We start from the raw sequence: 16664 nt of genomic DNA, 5'->3' as shown, positions 1-16664 counted from the left end.
AAAAAGACAGGGACAAGAGAGACACAAGAGACAGGACCAGCGCTAATCGTTAGCGCTGGTCCTGTGTCTTGTCTCTCTCTCGTCCCTGTCTTTTTTCTTGCTACGCCTCCCCTTAACACTTATAAGCATCCACCAAAGCACTGCCGTACGGTCATAAAGAAAAGCTGTGCGGCTTAATTAGAAACTTTGGAGTCGAAGAAATGTTTGCCCTGCTTCCGGGGTCGAAAAATGGGAATAAATCAATTTAGCGCCGGCCTAGCGCCTACTAGCCGACCTCTTTAGCTCAGCAGGCAGAGCGAATGCCCCGGACAATAGGCGGAGCCGGGTACCATTACCAGACCAGGGCTAATTTTTCAAGTGTGAAGTTTCGAAGGAAGCTGTATCACTTTTCTCTGTACCCGCATCGCTGCGCTTCGGGGGATGCCAAGAGGTAATTCCGTCCTTGTTACAAATCTACTCCCCCTTCGCTGGTTACCCGAAATTCGCTGGGCAAACTATTAGCCCCAATTCGGCAAAACGTAATGTTAAACAGCGTGTGCATGCCGAAATGCACTAACGCCGACTCCAGCGGCAGTGTTTTTGGTTGATGTCAAGTGAATGTATATGCATAGAATTATTCTGGAGCCTCTAGGTATTGGCCAAAGTAAAAATTCACAGGAACTTAGAATTATTCAGAATCCTTAGTATAGTCGCCATAAAAAATTTTCAACATGCACATATGCAGGAAACAATCATTTAGCGTTCTTATCAGTCGTTAGCTGGTATTCGTTTCAACGGATGAAGCAGGTATGTTCTTCGTCAATGCATGGTTTGCACTCACACGGTATGCTTGACCGCAAACAAAAAATAGTTTTTTTTTCCTGAACCCGCGTTCCGCAAACATTTGTCTATGACTGTGCGTTAAAAAGCACTTAAATTCTTGTGTAATGTTTAAATAGCTAATAAGAATCAACGCACTTGATTGCGTCGTACCTTCTAAATCATGAGATTGCTAGACTATACAACCCGTTACTTAGACACTCATACTGGGCTACAGTCAAACACATCATGAGGTTCTTTACGTAATGCATTTAGCAGTAGGGGAGCGTGGGTCCTCCATGCCTACAGGGTTTCTGAGTATTCTTCCATAACCAAGAGATGTAGGGTTAAAACTAGAGCATGAAGTTTTTACCGACGTTTTTAGAGTATGGAAAAAATTCACAATAAAGAGGGAGTTGAGAAATTTAGGATAGCTGCGGTTGCTAGCATCACTTAATTATTGGGAATTCTCTGTTACATCTGGAATGTAAAGATGAAGATTGATTTTAACTAGCTGTATAACTTACAACGGTATAAAGACAATTCATTTTATTTTAAACAGCCCCCAAAGCAAGTTTTCGAGATTACGTTCTGCAAGACGTGGAAGGTTTTCAGCAATTGGCTGCCTTCAAGTGCAACTGTCTCCATGGCCGTTTCTTGTTCGCGAAACCTCAGTGCGCCACTTTGTGCTTAGCTGACTTCAACAATCCTCTGCTACGGCCTCACGCGAAACATGCCTGTATAAGCTAAAACCTTCGCGGTACATCTTACTTACTGTAGTTAAAAACCCACAGAGCGGTACTTTAACGTTGATGCGTTGAAACTGCATCCTTCAGTACCGTAGCTGTCATGAACATGAAGACGCCAGTCCGAACAGCTACTCGCCGTCTTCATCTCAGCGAAAGCGTTCGTCTGGTTACTTATAAAAGGGTTAAGATTAACTCTCGTGGGCCAAAACGGATATTGTCACAGACTTTGCCTCTTGGGATTTGACACGTTAGGTCGTTATTTGTCCAAAATAAATCTATGTTATAGCGTGCATACTTGGAGAAGCTGGGATCTTCACAGATCTTTAGCATAGTGAAGGCTTACAAGCATGGATGTATCGCGGTTTTCCCGACGCCGGCTGCGCGCTTCTGCCAATGCGCGTGCGCAGGAGGCGTCCGATAAACCGGTGTACGTCCACACCACTACGTCTCCGCCGTGCTAAAAGTCCCTACTGATGCTCAGGATGGGGCTGCGCGCTATCTATCGTTTCTTTTCGTCGTGGTGAGAAAGCTAAGGCAATTTCTTCTGAGCATGCTAGAGGAATTTTAGTACCGCTTCTGCAGTGCCGCGTCGCGAGATGCTCGCGGCCTACAGGGCTTTGGGAATCATCCCGGACAGTCTCGAAGCGCTCCTGTGGCCGCGCGGCAGTGCGCGCACCCGTGAAAGAACAATGGTGAGCCTCTGTGCGTTCATCGAGCAGGCGGGCTTGACTTCCCGCTTGCTCTACGCCAGGTAGTGCACGCGTGACACGAACGCTCCGTGGGTGCTACCTCGGACAGTATACGCGGCCGGGCGCCCCACTCCGGCCGCTAGTGCAGTGTGCCGCGCGCGCGATTAGTCCGAGACAGGACGCTACGTGCGCGTGGCTATGTACATAGAGTTTACTTCTTTTGTAAGTGATTGTGCGCAGTGGCCGCTCGCGCGCACTTATTTTCGGACAATGCTTGGACATTAGCGCGCGAGCGGCGCGAACATGATTACTTTTGTATTTTGTAAATAGCGTACAAAGCTCTCCCCTGTCCTTTCTTGCTGTCGCTCCCCTCTATACTTCTCGTCACTATCCTCTTCCTTTCCCTTTCATTTCCGCCGGCTGCAGCTCGGGTGCTTAAGATATTAGATAGCAATTGCCGCGGCCGGCAACACTCTTTTGCTTCACTTTTTTATTTTTAAATAAACAACTACCATCACCCACCACGAACGTCACTCAACGCGACCTCGCCGCCCGCGCATACCAGGAGGAGAGGATGAGGAGAAGCGGCGGCGCGCGCGCGTCGGTTCGAGGCTATTTTCCTGACGCCAGCGCCGAAGCGACGAGCAGCGGAAACTCGGGGCGCCGCCGAAGCAGACGCCCTGCTAGCTTTCTGTGCACGTGCGACGGAAGAGTCGCGCGAGGCGCAATCTTCGCGCTGACAGACGCGGTCTTGGCCAGTCATGGGCGGTATCGAAGATACATGTATCTTCGATACTATCTTTCGATACATTTCGTGTATCGGTATTAGGTATCGCGTGCTGAAAACTAGAGTATCGGAGTATCGGTATCGAAAATACATTTTTGGTGTATCGTGTATTTTACGATTCTCGATACAAAAAAAAAGCTCTAAAAGCCCTCGCTCAGGCGGTAGTACAAGACGGGCAGCAGCACCTTCACTGCTTTTCAGCCAACTCCCAAGCTACCACTTCTGGATCGGCGTTTCTGCGCTGTCCGACTGTTCGACGTCCTATTTCAGTGCGACTGCTCACTCACACGTGTTCCTGATTTGCGGTATACGCCAGTAGCCCTGGCGGCGTTACGCGTGCCCACCATTATAGCGCGCCCACATCGCGGAGCTCTTTCGGACAGGCGGTTCGAACAAATGTTGTTACTTCAGACCTTCAAGTAAACGTAACGAATAATTTTTGCCTAATAAAAACGTTCAGACATTTTACCTGTTGTTTTCATTCTAGCTCTTCAAGAATAGTTTTCAGCTTCAGAAGTTTGTTATCGCAGTACTGGCAAACTAACTGTTCGGTTCCCAAATGAACGGAGCTTGCATCATTTAGTTTGATCAAAGGCACAGGCCATCGGGTAAGTACTCTATAGTATTGAACCAAAAACAGAAAACGTTTCAGGTTTATTCATATAACCAAGTGCTCACAGATTGGTTCGTATGAGGAAGTTTGTGTTCAATGATTTTTCACTAGGCTGCTTACGGAAGCAATCGCTTTAACATATATATGGCTTTAGTTCAAATTAAAATTCTAACAAGGCCAACTGCGCAGACAGCGGAGCTTCAACAGATCTATGCGGTCAGATTCGTTTATAAGTCCTTTCAGGAAAAGTGCTCTATAGAAATACACTAAAGGTTACAGAAACCAGGCGCACATTTCCTAAGTTCGCCCATTATATTACCGGCATTATTAGACAGTGATTTCCGTTATGTAATCTTCGTTAGTCGTAACATAACTTGATATTTTAGTGATGTATCGAAGTATCGACGATACAGTATCAAGTATTTGTATCGAAAATCGATTTCGGTTCGGTATCTTGTATCGGTATCGGAGATACAATTTTCAAAGGTATCGAGTATCGTATCGAAGATACTATTTTGAAGTATCTTGCCCAGCCCTGGTCTTGGCGAAGCAAAAAGGAGGTAGTACCAAGGCCGTAATGTAAAAACCAAAGCGTATGTACACGGTGATCCACTCTTACCGCGAACACGCGAGTATGCGGCCGGGCTCTTCGGAGAGCCACAGAGTCTGTCCCTACCATGCACGAAAAAAGTGGCAGACGACGCGCAGGCAAGTCGCTCGCTGCTCGATTTTCTAGCCTTGCGACTGCGAGTCGCAAGCCGCTGAACTAATCGGCGAGACAGTCGAGCTTTTGGCAATGACGCCACCAGCGGACAGTCGAGCTTTCGGCAACGACGTCGCCCGCGGCCACGCCGGGGGCGACTGAACAGCGCTGAACTGCGCTGCTCCCTCGCAGCCGTAGTCGTCGCTAAGCCTAACCATTTCGCATCGATGCTGCAGCTGAGGGCACTTCGGAACTGGCCAGCGCTGTAATAAAGGTGCTCCTCGCGTCACCGTTTTACTATGTTCTTCGTCACATAATAAACAAAGACGTGATCGATTTCCGTGATGCCTTTAACAGCGGAGCCAGGTGACAACAGGCGAGCAGCACTGGGCATCAGCAAAGCGGCTTTGGAAAAGAAATATGCCTGTATCGCAGTTATCCCTTCTACCAGCAGCTCGGTATTGGCCAACGATCCTCAAAAATGATTCATTTTTGACGTTGCTCTACTTCAAGGCTTGGTGTGAACGCGAACAAACAATATTAGCGTATTTTTCTGACGGCGGCGGCAGGCAAACAGGCCGGCAGGCCGGCCATGAGAAGCGCGCCGCTGGTGCTGCCATCATGACGCTTGTACGACTGCTGTGCACATCAATACCGTCACGACATTTTCCTGGTCGCTGGAGTGCATTGCGAATCGCACCGAGCGCGAGTGCAGGAGACGCGGTCAACGCAGACGAAATTCTCGAAAGCGCGCAAGCAATGTTATTCCGGAGAGTTTTCGTTTCAAGCGAGAAGGCGACCCGCAGGTCGCACTTGCAAGTGTGAACAATGGTGGTCAAAGTTTTAGAGGAATCCCCCAAGGTGGAGTAGAATGTCGACGAACTGTTGCCTGCTCGCATGTCCCTTCGACTCGCACGTAAGTGCGCATCGCAAACAACAATTGACAATCTACGATCAACAATTGTCTCGCTTTATTTCGCAGAGCTGATAGTACTTAGCATATTTCGAGAATATAATTATACAGTGAACTTACCTCTAGTTACATGTCATACAGTACGACGTTATTACTCACTCGGGAAGCGCATTTTACAGTCAATTGGGCCTCCTCGTCGTCGATCGTCTGCTCCACACAGTAGATGCGACTAATCAGTTTCCCCCCTTTAAGTTTGCATTGCGGAACTGCGCGTCAGTATGAACGAACTTATAGCGGCTCATGCACGCGATACATCGCGACAGCGAGGGCGCGTGCACGTGCAAGAAAGCGCGCGTGCAAAGAAGCGTGGTGAAAGCAGCGCCAGCAGCGAGCAGCGCCCTAGTTTTTACTTTTCCCCCATAGATGGCGCTGCACATCAGGCGCAGCAGCGCCACCCGACGATGCTTTGGGAGCCTATAGGAGCTGGAACGACCGAATAGTGCAGAACTTGCGCCCACCCTTAAAGACCGAAAAGGTTTTCGAGAGGTGACAGGGAAATTTCTCCACTCCCCACGGAGATTCCTAGGATGCCATAAGTTCCTCCAGTACAGGTCCGAAGAGCAAGTCACCTGACTTTTGACCGAGGGTGCACCTTTTTTTTTTCTTCCTTCAATGTCCCCTTTTCTCACGATGCTTCCCTTTGAGCCGCGTAGAAGAACGGTCGGTCTTTGTCGCAGCTTCCATTCGGCGTATCGCGTAAGAATGCAGCTGCTGCATCGGCACGGTCGTTGTCACCCGGCCGCAGCTGAGATTTGACTCTAGACGCTGATTATTTATTTTTACTTATGTTAGGAAAAATTTCATTCTTGTGGGCACCGCGATGGCTGCCGGGCAAGCCCATAAATGTAATGGATCCCCTCCCTGAACGACGCGTGCCGTGTTGGGGTGAAATGAAAAGTTCGTCGAAGCTGCTCGCCGTTCTTGCGACTTGGTTCTAGCTTAGTAGAGCAGAATGTTGGGCCAGTTGGTGTAGCGACATATTCAAGAAAACTTTGCGCAGAATAACACAAGACGGAAGGGAGAAACACGTACACACACACGAGCGCGTACACACACACGGGCGCTCGTGTGTGTGTACGTGTTTCTCCCTCCGTCTTGTGTTATTCTGCGCAAAGTGTTCTTGAATTGGTTCTAGCTGATTTCCGTTTGGAAAGTTTATGCAAGTATGCAACGCCCGGGGTGGGAGCCATGACCAGAGAGAGAGAGCACGGGACACGCGCAACAGGTGGTTAAAACATTAAAATGTTAAAAGGCAGTGTTAAAAAAGGTAACTGCCAACAATCTTATGCGAAGCATCCCCAAAAGAACAGTATTTAAGGGCGTTTAAGGCGAAACGCGACGAAGCAAGTATGTATACTGCTATAGTACGATACAACTTTAAAAAACAGCAATTGCTAACACTGGGCCGCAGTCCGCGGCGCCCTGTATTACTCTGCTGGCGAATTGCAACTGTAAATGAAATCAGCTTTTTGATGTTTGACCATATCAAACATTCCAGATATCAAAATTCTAGAGCTCATAATTTTTTCTTGTGTTAAGCTTCTTCTGTACGTAACAATGAACGTTTAAGCAGCTGACTACTTTTTCCTCGCGGAGGAGTACTGTGCTCGGAGGCTGAATGTGGGGAGAGCTTCACTGCAGACTTAAGTTTATGCGACTATAACACTAATATCTCCTCTTTCTCGTAGTATTTGCTTTGGTCCGGATGGCTTCTCGTCTCTGTGTTTGTGTTCCCCAGCTCTTACCACGCGCTGTCCGTAAGTGGATACGTGAGGCGCTCACGCACGTGTCTTGCCCCCCGATGTCACTTTCTCATTTTGACTGTGAATACAGCGTGTGCGCACCTAAAAAGCGGCAGCATACGCGGCCGCAGCCCCGGATCTTTTCCAGACCTCGAGGCGGGACCGCGGCAGCGTGGGTCGTGTGCCCGCTTCTCCGCTCGCAACACTTCAAAGGGGCGCGTATTACTACGCCCCGGCCTCTGAGTAAGGGAACCGCCCTTACGACGGTGCGTCTTACTGACCGCGTGCGGCATGGGTTCTCTGGCTTATTAGGAGCGCTTGAAAAGGGCCGGCTTGTTTTTCGGCCGACAATGAACCCCGCCTTAATGCCTCTCTTCCTGCTAGCACTTCAAAAGGATGGAAAACTGGGCGCGCCGGTGCGCCTCGGGATCAAATTTAGGCTCGAAAAAAAAGCACGATGGAAGCAGGGTGAAGTGTAGAATGAAGTGGGCAGCGCTGCTTAACATAGTTTGCACTTTGCCAAGAACAAGCACACGCAAAAAAGCGCTTGTTTGTCCACTCTAAATATTTGCTTGCTGACGAATTTTCGGCAGGATCCAATGAATCTCGTGGAACCGGTTTCGTTCTACTAGGAAGGCCATGTTGCACTGGTTGATTAGTTTAAGGTCTCATGACGTTACAAAAGTTGCAAAAAGCATACGAGGGACCTTAATGTGTCTGTAGTGTTTTGTGGTGACGCTTGGTGATGCGAATCGAAGTTATATCATTTCTCCTTACGGTTTTTGCGTTTCCGGCGTAAGGTTACGATAAGAGATCATAATAAGCATATCTTTCATGGGGAAAAGCGAGAACAAGCAATTCTTAAAAAGAGATTAACCGTAACGGTACAACGACTGAGCTTCGTATTTTTTGACGCTGCGAGCTGACTTCAGGGGCGAAAAAAGAGATACGGTCACTTTGCGTATCAGATTTCAGTAGCACTCGTCGATTTTCCAATCGTCCGTTCAGTTTGCCGACGAACTTGTCAATATCTCGTTTGAGTATCGCGGTATGCGAGCTGGTGAACCTGGTGAACAGAAATTGATTAAAGCAGTCACGTGCTTTGAAACACGCGACGATGGCCTGTGCTTAATAAAGAAGGTGTAGCAGCCTAAACCTCGATGGACAGCCGAGCAGTAATGCGGCTGAAGTTTTCATTACATTATCCATTAATTATACCTAGGATAGTTAAAAGCATGTTGTATTCTATATTCGGTGAAATGATGGATGTCAACATTCGCACTGTGGCATGTCTAAGGTTACAGAAACCTGAGGCAATAAGACAATAACAAAATAATGTTTGCCTGGGAGGAAGAATAGCTTTTACAGACACGATAATCGAGTATTTTTCACCTGCCGCCGAGTAAAGACGCGGATTCAATGATTACCTGTGTAATACTATTTCGTGACACGCATACATCAAGACGACATGAAAGCGGAGCGCTGGCGAAGCCGAAGGTTTTCAGGTGTTCACATGACGTCACGGTCCACAACGCTTTTATTGCTCGAACCGGCCGGAAAACGTTGCGGGGGCTACAGTGGACGTGCAGCGCTTTTGCGGCGATGCATCCCCATTGACCAACAATGTTCGATGGACCCAGAGATAATTGTTCACTTTTTTTTTGCCGGAACCAACTCACAAGAAGGGCGTACAGACACCATCGGAAAGCACAGATCTAACCAGACACTGTAGACCTGTCGACATTTCTTCGTACTGGCGGACAGAGGCAACATGTTTACCTCCTAAAAATATGGAGCGTCATCGGCTGGTTCATGAAGGACGTGGCAGACCGGCTCGGGCTTGGAGTTTCTTCTCTTAATAGGCTTAGCAGTGTTTATTCTGATAACTACACCTGGGCATGCAATATAGTGTAATATAAGGCCCGTGGTCCCCGCAGTAACGCTGCCGACGCTTTCTGTGTTTGCGTAGCTGTCTGTCATATTTCCTGTTCACATCGAGGTCTGTTTCTTGTCCGATCAGGCTAGTTGGATGTTACATTTATAGGAAGACAGTATACCAGCATCTTCTTTTTCCCTCCGTTTTGTGTTTCAGCAGAGCAAACGATAACGTGCGACAGGCCGTTGGTATAAATGCGCTTCCTGACTGCGCACTCTCAGTGCGCGCTCTCAAGGGAGGTCTACTGCGCGTGCGATTTTTGTTACACAACATAGAATTGGAAGTGCTACGCGTCCCTTGACTGCTATATGTATTGCCCGCGGACACGATTAATCTTGCATAACCTCGCTGAAGTGCGCAAGATGTAGACGTGCGGTTAAAATTCTTTTATGCGAAGCATACTACTTTAGCTACCACTTCAGCCCTTCACCGTGGTTTTGCGCCTCCAAATCACGTGACACGATGACGTCACGACAGTGGAGAAACGGGGGCCCACCTCGCGCCGTCGCTGTGGTTGTGCGCCTCCAAATCACGTGGTACATGACGTCACACCACGTGACACGATGACGTCACGACAGTGGAGAAACGGGGGCCCACCTCGCGCCTTCGCTGTGGTTGTGCGCCTCCAAATTACGCGACACGATGATGCTTCGCATTCTCCAGGCTTAACCAAGTTAAGCCTCAGCCCTTTTTTTGTTGTATTCTTGATGTCGTATTCCCGGAAATGCGAAATTTCTATTCTTCGGGTAGAGATTGGGCTTGTAAATTTAAACCCGTCGCCCTGCATGCCTCTACCATGTGTTTGGGCCTTGTGTTCACGCTGCCGTTTTGGACTCGCTTGTTCGTCCAGAACTCAGCTTTGATTCCGAATGAGGCTAAAGGCTGGTTCACGTTCAAACGACTGAGCGGATTGAGCGACTGAGCGGATTAATTGAGCGACTGAGCGGCGCGTCGCGGCGAGTGAGTGAGTGAAAACTTCATTGGATCTTTCAAGGGTTTCGCGGTTGTGAAGTCTCCGTCGTCTTCTCTGGCGCTGGCGACTTGAGGCTTCTCGTCAGCAAGGGTCGGCCCCTCTTCCAAGGCTCCACTCATTCGTGCTGCATCAGTCGCGTGCTGCACTAAGGCCGTTTGGGTCGCGAGCTCGCCGCTGGTGAGCCGACTTTCCCATTGCTCCGCACTCGGGTGTTCGTGTTGGTGGAATGATTTGTTGCGTTCGCATTCCCACGTGACATGATAAAGTGTAGGTGTTGCATCGCACCAAGGGCAGGTGGCTCTGTATTGTGTCGGGAACATCTTATTAAGTATGTGTAGGTTAGGAAGGAGTTGGTCTGTAATCTGCGCCAGCCGGTCGCTTCCTCCTTTGTTAGGGCTTTGTGTGGTGGTGGATATCTAATTCTAGCTCCCCTATGCAAGTGCAAGGTCTTTGCGTATCCCCCCTCGCAAGCCTGTAGGCGGAGCTCCGGAGCATTTGACTACCCTACTCGGAATGCGTTACCTCGAGCTAGGCTGTCTGCCCTTTCGTTCCCCCATATGCCCGCGTGGCCCGGGATCCAGATTAGGTTTTACCTGGGTTTCTCCTCGGCGGAGGTTACCCCGCTGAGTATTTTAAGGGCTGTTCTACTGATCCTGCCCCTCGTGTAGTTCCTGCACGTCTCCTTCGAGTCCGTCAGTATGTTGAGAGATCGGCCCGTTCTGTAGCCTTCTGCTGCCGCCAGCGCAACGGCAATCTCTTCGGCCTCCGCTGTGCCGGCGACCTTTGCCGTGGCACACGTGATCATGTTTTCTTGTTTACAACCACCGTCGCGACTACGCGTTCTCTCTCGCGCGGATATACGGCAGCGTCCGTGTATACGGTGTTGTCTAACTGGGCTAGCGTTCTCTCCACGTACTCGGCCCTCGCTTTTCGTCTGTTTTCGTGAAGATTGGGGTCCATGTTTTTCGGCAATGGTCCCACGTTAATGGTTTTCCTAAGGTGGTCCGGTACGTCCGCGTATCTGTCTACCAGTGCGCTCGTGTCCCGACCCAACCTTAGGAGCGCTCGTCCCATGGGGGTGCATCTGAGTCTCGTGGTTTGCGTTCCCAGCAGAGCTTCGGCGAGCTCGCTGAAGGTGTTGCTGATGCCTAGCTGGAGCAACTTTTCGTTCGACGTGCTTGGGTAGGTGCAGAGCAGTCCTGTACGCCTTCCTGAGAATGGTGTCGGCTTGCTCTCTTTCCGCCTTGGTCGTCGCGTGGTACGGCAGGGAGTACGTGACTCGGCTGACAGTTAGGCTGTTAACTAGCTTGAGAGTCTTCTTCTCTCATTACATATCTCTTTTGGGAGACTCTGTTGATCATAAGGCCCACCTGCTCTGCCGCCTTACTCAGCAGGCTGATGGTGTGGCTGCATTTCCGGCTTCCTTGCAACCACATGCCCAGGATCCTTATCATGTTCTCTTCTGGGATATTCTGTCCCTCGAGAACGACCTCCAGTGTAGCTTGGGTGGGATGCTTGCCGACCCTGAGGAGTTCCGACTTCTCCGTCGAGCATCTTAGGCCCCTCTCTCTGGTGTAAGTTTCTACGCAAGTTGCCGCTTCCTGTAGTTTTTCTTGCTTCTCCCCGAGTGATCCTTGGATGACCCATATCGTGATGTCGTCGGCGTACATCGCGTGTTGGATGCCCTGGATCTCCTTGAGCCGTCTTGCAAGTCCAATCATTGCCACGTTGAAGAACACGGGCGATATTACGGATCCTTGGGGTGTGCCATTGCACTGCGTGGGGAAGACGTCGCTTCTCAGCTCGCCCAGCTCCACGGTCGCCGTTCTGTCGCTCAGGAAGGCTCTGACGTAATCGTGCGTTCTCTTCCCGCAGTTGGTGTTGTTGATGCCTTCCATGATGGCCGCGTGGCTTACGTTGTCGAAAGCCCCCTTTATGTCGAGGGCCATGACGACGTTTTCGCCCGCCTTCGGCATCGCCTCGAGCACTTCCTCCTCGAGTTGGAGCAGCACGTCTTGCGTAGAGAGGTTGGCTCTGAACCCGTACATGCTGTCGGGGTACCATTGTTCGTTTTCCAGGTGCGACTGGATTCTCTTCGTGATCACTTTCTCGTACAGCTTGCCCAGGCACGACGTTAGAGATATCGGCCTGAGGTTCTCGATCTGGAGCGTCTTGCCTGGCTTCGGAATCATCACGACGACGGCGTGTTTCCACTCCGCCGGCACTCTTCCCTCTTGCCAGAGCTTGTTGAGGTAGGTCGTACGCTGATCTATCGCCTACTCACTGAGGTTCTTTATTAGCGAGTTCCGGATCTTGTCCGCCCCGGCTGCCGTGTTCTTCATGGCCGATCTTATCGCTTCGACAACCTCCTCTCTCGTGATGGGTCGGTCCATGGCCGGGTTCTCCTCGCCACGGTATTCTTCTCGGTAGCTCTCGACCTGATATTTGCCGTAGCACTTGATCCGGACCTCTTCGAGTAGTTGTTCGTCCGTGCCTTCGTATTGGTGCACCAGCCTCTGTATCGACTTGCTGCCTTCGGATTTGTTTTTGCTCGGATCCATGAGGGCCTTGAGGATATGCCATGTTCTGGCTGTGCTGAGGGTGCCGTTCAGCGAGTTGCTGAATTGCTGCCACCCCTGCCTGGCCAGCTGCGTCGCGTACTCCTCCGTTTGCTTGGTTATATCGGCAATTTTCCTCTTTAGCTTCCTGTTGAGTTTTTGTCTCTTCCACCGCTTGGTGAGCCCGCGTCTCGCCTCCCATAGCTTGAGGAGCTGCTTGTCCACCTCCGTCGTTTGTTCCGTTCTGTCTACTTCTTTCGTGTATAGGTCTTGGATTCGTCTGAGTTGTTGGCTCCACTCTTCCGCAGAACCGATGCCGCCCTCGAGCTCCTTGCAGTGCGCTCTGAAGGCGTCCTAGTCCGTCAGCCGAGCCGTGCCAATCTTTCTCCTTACGTTGTCCGCCACCGCGCAGATCCTTATTATGTGGTGGTCGCTTCCAAGGTTCTCGAGTAGGTTTTCCCACTCCGATTGTTTGGCGCCCCTTATGAAGGTTAGGTCGGGACTCGTGTCTGGACTGACGCTGTTCCCCTGCCTAGTCGGTTGATTCTCGTCGGTTAGCAGCTCGAATCCTACGTTCTCTGCCGCCGTGCAGATGCCGCGCCCCTTTTTGTCCTTTCTGTTATAGCCCCATCTCGGACTCTTGGCGTTAAAGTCGCCCGCTATGATTAAGGTGTTTTGTCCCGCCAACTTTTTCGCCTCCGCAAAGAGCCTAATAAAGTTCCTATTTGTTTGCTTGGGTGGGCTGTATAGATTTACGATATAGGTGCTTTTGGAATTTGTTTTTTTTTTGGGAATTATCCCTGCAATTACGTGTTCGACCTGGGTGTCCTCTATTTCTTTGTGTGCTATGGCTACTACTTGTTTGCTTATGAGGGTCTCAGTGGGACCGCTTTCCTGACACGTGTAGCCCCTGAGTGTTGGGGTGTTTGTTTCTTGTAACAAAATTACATCCGGTGAGGTTCCTCTGGTGTATATGAATTTCTGCAGGAGGCCTTGCTTACGCTTGTACCCCCTACAGTTCCATTGCCAAAGTTCTAGTTGGTGGCGTTCTGCCATGTTTTGTTATTGTAGTTTGTTTTGGGGGTCTCTGCGCCGAACCTGCGTTCGTTGTATAGTCTGTCTCTGGCGTCGTTGGTGGTTCTTTGCGTGGTCTGGTTTTTAACATAGGCTCTAAAGTTCTGTTCTTGCAGGGCAAACTTTAGTTTTTTCTGTTGCAGTTCACTTTGCATTTGCTGCATCTGTCCCTGTAGAGCCATTATGAGGTTTTTTATATCATCAATGGGGTTTCCCCCTTCGTGGTTTTGTTGCGCCATGTCCATCGCCTGAGGTGGTGGAGTCGGCGTTCTAGCCGGCGAATAACCCGCCCTCATTTCTTGTTTCTCTCTGATAATGTCGTTTTGTTGTTTCTTTAGTTGCCTCGCTTCCTCGCGACTTTGCTCGAGTTCGCGCCTGAGGCTCGTAATCTCTTCTAATAGTTGTTTGTCTTGTGTGGTTTGTATGTTGTTAGTGTTAGAGTGCGGAGCACAAAGTGATTTGGGAGGGCCGTCTCCCCAGCTCACCTTGACACCTCCGCCTCTCTTCTTCTTCTGTTGCCACGGCTGCTGCTTTTGCTGCGGCTGTTGCTAGCTGGCGTTGCCCAGGGGTGGGTAGGACCCGTCCCGGTTGGACCCTCGGCTCTGGCTCCGGCTGCTGCCGCGGCTGCTCCGGCCCGGGTCCTGGCTCTCGTCCCGAAACCATTTTGGTCTTCTTCCCCGGCTGCGGCGTCGGCTGCGCCGCTGCTGCTGCTGGGGTCCCCACCGCAGATCGCTCGCTGACTTGAGGCGTTGTTTGCAGTCTCTCGTGTCAACCGCGTGATCGCCGCCACACAGCAGGCACTTGGGCGTGCATTGGTGCCCTGCCGCCGGATTCTGGCATCCGCACTGCCTGCAGGTCCTGGTTTCCGGGTTCGGGCAGACGTCCATTCGGTGCCCCTGTTGGCCGCAGGCGTAGCAAACCTGCCTCGTGGGCCGGTACGGGTAGCACCACATCTCCCCGCCGTAGTACAGCACCTGCTTCGGGAGAATGGGGCCGTCGAAGTTGATCACGGCCGTGCTGGATTTCCCGAGCATTCTGGCTGCCAGGATCTTCACGCCTTGCGTGCGGACTCTGAGGTTGGTCTTGAGTTCTTCCGGTGAGGTTCGCAGGTCCACGCCATGGACGACCCCGCGCAGCGTTCCTTCTGGTGCTGCCACGTGGGCGTTGATGGCGTAGCTCTTGCCCCCGAAGCTCAGCTGCATGATGCGCCTAATCTTCTGGGCCGCTTCTTCGTTGTCGGTGCTGATGATGATGATGTTCGATCCGTTGCGCAGTCGGATGATGAGGTCTTCCGCCTTACATCCTTGTTAGGTAGCCGCGACTACCGCCCGCGCCACTTGGTGCGTCTGCAGGTTTTTAACAGCGAGTCCCCTCGGCCGAAGGACTATTTTAAGGTCGTCTCTGGGGAGCGGCGGCAGTCTCCGCCTCGGCGCTCCTACTCTCTCTTCCTCTCCGGCGCAGCTCGAGTTCCATCGGTGACCTTCGCCGCGCCTAGGGAAGGCCCGTTCCCTAGGCTCGTTCCCGCCAAAACTTGCTGCTTGTTATCGCTGCATTGCCGTCTCTTCTGCCTTCTCGACATGGCGATTTCCCATTCTGCGTCGGTTCCTCCATTGTTGCTTACTTGTGAGCGTTGCGTCGATGGGGTGCTGCTTCCTAGGGCTTGGCTGCCCGCCGCCACGGGTCCGCCTCGGACCTGTTGCTCGGGAGTCGCTTCGGTGGTGTCCTGGAGGTCTTCCTCCATGATTTCTTGCGAGTCGACCGAAAATCTTGTCGGGCCTGTCGCTGAGGGTCGGTCGTAGCTGGGGTCACTTGCTCGGGACATCGCTCCGGGTCATCTTTAGCTCGGGCCGAGGCCGGGGAGGCCGCAGAGCTCCGCTCTCTTGCTAAGCCTCGTTAGACTTAACGCCTGGCCGGCCACATGGAAAATTCAAATGCTGAAAAAATCTAAAATATTGGAATCACCGGCTTGAATTTGAGGTCCTCGTGGTCCTCTTCACTTCCGGCATCATTCCCTGCCAAAATTTTGGTGGTCCAGTCGGGTTGAACGGGTTAAAAAGCCCAAAAACTGCGGAGCGCATGTGACACGCGTCCGCTCGCCTCGGATGCTGGCAACACCACCCGGCACGGCGATGAATTTTTCGCCGCAACACGCCGCTCAGTCGCTTGAATGTGAACCAACCTGAGCGTTCGACGATTCGAGTTGGAGCTGATGTTTCGACGCGCTCGGCAGCAGCGAGTCGGACGTTCCGGCTCGTTGAGCGTCGCATGGAGCCGAAGCGGGGGCGGGGACCTGTCCTCCACGGGGCGCGGAGTTGCTAATAGAGAGCTTTAGTATAGCGTCACCCTATCGCTTTGGGTCATAGGGGAATAGCGGGACGCCACTGCGCATGCGCAGAACGCTATCGGCCCTTGGCTCTTTGCGTGAGCGGGCGACGCTAACGCTAAATCGGCGAAATAGCGGCGCCCCCTAACGCTGGATAGCGTAGAAAACATGGCGGCGTGCATCGAAGCGGGGACTGCTCACTTCACCGTGTGTTTACCGTGGATGCGTCGCAGTGAGTTATTCGAAGCGTAAATAAATGGTGCCGCGTGACTTCGATTCGTTTCAACTTCACTCGACTGCAAAGATTGAACCGTAAAATGCCTTATTTTTCTAAAACGGCTCTCGAACTCATCGATCGTAGCCCTAACAGGGAGTGTTTACGAGGTTGTCATAGAAACGCAGGAAGCGGAAGCGTGCACTGGGTAAAAATATTTACCGTGTGTTTTTCAATACGAAGTCAAAGCCACGGCGACTAGGAAGAGAAATAGCGCATGAAATGTTAGTTATCGTCGCGTCTCCTGCCATGGCAGCATCAAAGACAGCGACTCTTGCGCGGCTGCGCTTCACCGTGACAGATGACATTTTTATGTTGCGGGAAGTGCTAGCCACAAATCCTTTTGAAGGGGGAATTGGCGGGTGGGTGACCGTTTCGAACAATTTGCACAATGCAATTAAGAAGAAATTTTCTCCGCCAGCCATCCACGACCGGTGCGACCTGCTGCTGCAACAAAACTTGGGTTGGGCCT

At 51.2% G+C, this 16664-nt stretch overlaps 1 pseudogene; it reads right to left on the bottom strand.

Annotated features, from left to right (window-relative positions):
* Window positions 1–13555: 13555 nt before the first annotated feature.
* LOC149356397 (uncharacterized) lies at window positions 13556–15417 on the bottom strand (annotated as a pseudogene).
* Between the last annotated feature and the right edge of the window lie 1247 nt (window positions 15418–16664).

The sequence above is a fragment of the Amblyomma mixtum genome, chromosome 3, assembly GCF_055824585.1.
Source record: "Amblyomma mixtum isolate Tamu chromosome 3, ASM5582458v1, whole genome shotgun sequence".
In the NCBI taxonomy this organism is placed as follows: Eukaryota; Metazoa; Arthropoda; class Arachnida; order Ixodida; family Ixodidae; genus Amblyomma; species Amblyomma mixtum.
The sequence above is the reverse complement of the archived record's forward strand: the minus strand, read 5'-3'. Positions and strand labels throughout refer to the sequence as shown.